This window comes from Marmota marmota, unplaced genomic scaffold (assembly GCF_001458135.2).
Source record: "Marmota marmota marmota unplaced genomic scaffold, marMar, whole genome shotgun sequence".
NCBI lineage: Eukaryota > Metazoa > Chordata > Mammalia > Rodentia > Sciuridae > Marmota > Marmota marmota.
The window spans coordinates 7,351,599-7,355,832 of record NW_026000026.1 but is presented as its reverse complement, the minus strand read 5'-3'; the positions used below and the strand labels follow the sequence as shown (position 1 = coordinate 7,355,832).

General features: G+C 61.6%; 1 long non-coding RNA gene across 2 annotated transcripts in view; it reads right to left on the bottom strand.

The window, feature by feature from the left end:
* The window catches only part of LOC107137166, a 5,298-nt gene extending 3,524 nt beyond the window's left edge, over window positions 1-1,774 (bottom strand). For both annotated transcript variants that reach the window (XR_001502814.2, XR_007350363.1), the window contains exon 1: window positions 1,559-1,774. This is a non-coding gene — a long non-coding RNA (uncharacterized LOC107137166). The remainder of the gene's footprint in view (window positions 1-1,558) is intronic.
* Between the last annotated feature and the right edge of the window lie 2,460 nt (window positions 1,775-4,234).

The following is a 4,234-nucleotide window of genomic DNA, read 5'->3' as shown; positions in this document are numbered from 1 at the left end:
CTCGCTGTCCTCCCCCCCGCCCCACACTGCTGCCGGCTTCTCCCCTCACACGGACTCAGCCTGTCTCAGGACCTTTGCACCTGCTGACCCTTCTGCCCAGATGCCCCCCAAGTACCCCGCCCAGGTGCTCTCTGCCACTGCCCCCACTCGGTTTTCTTTGAGGCCTTTGTCACAATCAGAATGCGCTGCCACCTCACGAGCTGCGCAGCTCCCAGGGCAGGGGCCGTCCTGGGCCCACAGCCCTGATACCGGGCGACCGTCGTCCTCTCCGTTCACAGGTGAGGAAGCCCAGGCCCAGACGGGCCGAGCGCCTGGCCCAAGGTCTCCAGAGGACAGGGGACGAAGTTCAGAGCGTCCATGTGGCGCGTGTGTGTGTGCCCCGGCCTCCCGTAGGGTGTAGAGTGGTCAGGGCCCGTCTGTCCCTCAGTGGGACCAGGCCAGCAGGGAGGTGGCTGAGCTAGGGACACAGAGGGACCTAGACTGGAATCCCAGCTTTGAAGATCTCTGAGCAAGAGTCACTCCGATGCTGCTGCTCGGCCCTCAGCACCCCCTAAACGGGGCCGCAGAGGACACAGAGAGCCCAGGCCCCCCGGCCCACTCTGTCCCCGGGGCTCGCAGGCCTTCCAGAGGGACCACAGCCAGGGGACGGCCGGGGGCATCCAGATCAGCCAGCCCCAGACAGACTCGGTGGGCGAGGGGGAGGACAGAGGACAGGGAGACTGGCCGCAGGACCTTCCTGCCTCCCTCGGGGGAGTCCCCTCTCTCACTGCCTCCCCCCAGCCCTTGGGGGACGCTTCCCTTGTGCCTTGGCTGCCCCGGCTGAGGAAGGGGAGATGGTGAGTCCTCGTCACGGGGCTCTCCTAAGGACCAAGGCACGTGAAGCACACAGGGTGGCCCCTGGCGCAGAGCCAGCACTGTCCCCAGCCCCCAGCCCGGGGACAGATGCGCCTCCAGGAGAGACCTTCAGGGCCACTTCTCTGTCCTGGGAGTCCCTGTCCCCACCTGCCATTGCCTTGTTCCAGGTACTGAATGCTTAGTGCCCGTCTCTCCTTCATGTTGGTCACTGCAAGGCCCCTGCACCTAGTCACGGGGCTGGCACACAGCAGGTGCTCAATAAATGCTTGTCTAAATGATGAAAAATAACTGGGCAATAAGAGATGAGGACAAAATGATCCTGACAAGTCTGAGCGGGCCCTTGGGGGCGAGGGCCACTCTGCAGTGTTGACAGGGAGAGGCCGACTTCTGCCAGGAGCTGTGCGACTTAGACCTGTCACTTCCCCTCTCTGAGCCGTTCACTTGGCAGGAAAATGCTGGTGGCAGAACCTGCAGCCTCCAAGAGGCTGAGGAGCTGAGGAGACTGCGAGAGCCCCCCACGGGAGTCTGTGCGCTGTCGCCCCTTTTCAGTAGGCCCAGTCACCAGGCCATGGGACGACCGGGTGGGATGAGGAGGTGCAACGTGTTCTGTCCCCTGACCTGAGGGGTGTGGGCTGGGGTTCCAGGCTCCCCGCAGCTGGGCTTGGTGACCTCACCCCCGGTGGCCTGCCCAGTCCCCACTCACCCTGCTGCTCTCCACCTGGGCGCATCCTGGGCCTGCTCCGCGCCTCTCCCCAGCCCACTCCTCTGTCTCTGAACTTTTGAAAGGACTGGTCCCTCCGCCCTGCAGACTCGTGATCCATGGGGTGGATGTCACCCCATCATGACGTCCCCTGGGTCCTCTGGCACAGCCCTGTCCCCAACGCTCCCACACCAGGCCACAGAGCTCCCTGGCCAAGCCGTGCCCTCTCAGGGTCACCAGGGGGCTGGGCTCCAGATCTTTCTGCTGCTTCCAGACTGTGACACCGGGTGGAAGCCACTTCACTCTGGGACTTGAGGTGCCTGAACTTTCCTCTGGGAAAGTGGAACCTTCCGCAGAGACCCGGGACTCAGCCGGGCCCGTCCATGAACGAGGACCTCACTCCGTGACCTCGGGCTACTCACTGGGGAACGAACTGGGGGAGGAAGAGGGAGGGTGGCTGCCACTGCTCCCCTTCACCTGTGTGTCCTCTGCAAAACAGTGACAAAGGGGACAGTGGGGACTGGGGAGATGTCCCCTGCCCCCCATCCCCCAGGCTTTGCCCTTGGGTACACAAATCCTGGAGGCAGTTGAGCTCATGTGTGGTCACTGGTACTAAGGAAGGCCATGCGGGCCACCGTGGCCAGGCCTGAACCAACCAGGGCTGCAGGCGCCCTCCTGGCACGCTGTCCACGTGCCCAGGGCCCAGAGCAAACCTGTCGGGGCCACCCCCAGGCCCAGGCTACAGTGCAGTTCCCTGCACCCAGTGCTGTGCACGGCCCTGGTGCCAACAATGGAGACGCCAGCCCAGGGAGGTGGTGGCTGCCGGGGTCCTCAGCTCCTGGTCCTGGCCGGTGCAGGTTGATGGTCCCCATCTGTCTCCCACACTCCAGGCCCCAGAGGGGAGGGGAAGGGGAAGCTCCCCGCTTCCTGAAGCCTCGGTCTTAGCAGCTGCTCCCAAGATCCCAGGCTGCCCCAGGCCCTTGGCAGCTGCTGGGACTCCTCAGGGCAGGGTGACCCCAGCCAGCTCCTTCTCCACCGGCTCTGAGAGCGGAAAGCCACCCAGGGCTCTAAAGCAGGCGCCCAACAGCACCCAGCTTCCCCCAGGCATCCATGGGGTCTAAGTGGGATGGGGCCACAGGGTTTGCCGACACAGGCTCAGCAAAAGCTCGGCGGGCTCACGCCGCACCAAAGCCGTTGTGCCAGGAGCCTCCCGGCAAGAAAATAACAACAAGAGCAGGAGCTTATATAACACCCCGCGCCAGGCACGGCCGCCCGCCTCTCCCAGCCCTCCATCCGCAGCCTCCACTCGGGAATGGAGCAGGGTGTGGGGGCTGTCCCAGGGATCGGGGATAAGGGCCCCAGGTTCAAACCCAGACACAGCCACCTTGAGGACGCAGGAGAGGCTGGCCTCAGTGGCCACCTGGGACCAAGAAGGCAAGTCTCCCACCCCAGGGAAGGCAGTGTAGGTGTCGGACCTGCCCCCACCCTCCACCTGGCCCAGGGTTCCCCAGCTGGACGGACACATAAACCAGCCAGAGACACACAAACAACTCGCCCACGCACACACCCTGGCTTCCCTCTTAATGCGCGCGCGCGCGCACACACACACACACACACACACACACACACACACACCATGGAAGTCTTTTCTCAACAGCCCACCTCGCTACACTTACCAAAAGAATCTGCCCTGACTTGGGCTGGCAGGGCCGAGGCACCAAGCTCCTCCTCCCAGAGTGACAGGCCTGTCTGGCCCCCAAAACACAGCACAGGGGTCTCAGGCCTCCTGGCCCCTCCAAACCCAAGCATGACACTCAGGGCCAGCCAGAGACCCCAAGCCCGCCTCCCCCTCCCCCACGCAGGGTTCCCAGCCCCGCTCCCAGCACCCAGGGGGGCTGAGTCACCCTGAAAACCTGACCCAGCACTCTCTCCCCATCCTCCAGGGGCCGGCGCCCCATCTGCCAGCAGACCCTGGGGGAGGAGCAGAGGAGGAGGAAACCCGGCTGCACACCCCCAACCCAGCTCTCAAACCTCCAAAAATAACAGCAGCCCCCTCACAGCCCCCCCCCACACACCCGAGAAACGCAAAAACAAGCGCCTGCAAATCCGCGAACAGAAAAAAATCAAAAGCCAACTAGTGCCCCCAAAAGGCTTTTAACCATTCTCAAAAAAAAGTTTATTAAAAGTGTTCTTACTTAATGCTTGAAACGGAAAAGATTCCCAAAATATACATACGCCTCTTTTCTCATAGAAATAGATTTTTTTTTTATAATACAAAAAAAGACCAAAAACAAAAACAAAAACAAAAACAAAAAAAAAAAAACAACAGCAACAGCAACAGCCCCGTAGGAACATCTTTAAGCGATTACTCAGGGCCCGGCTGACAGTTACACGTGGGTTGCGTCAGTCCCGTGTACACACGCGTCCTGCCATGTTTAAGCCGATTGCATCAACTCCGAAACCGGCCCGCCCGCCGGCGCCCGAGAGGGGCGGGGGACAGAGTTCAAACGCATCTGTGCACAGGGACGTTTCTTCCTTAAATAACACCACGGGCGGGCGCCCCATCTGCACGTGTGGCTGGTCTGGACAAAAATATAGATATATATATATAATAAAATATTAAAATTACCGACGGGCTCCCCGCGCTGCCGAGCGCCCCCGTGCCAAAGTTCTGCCGGC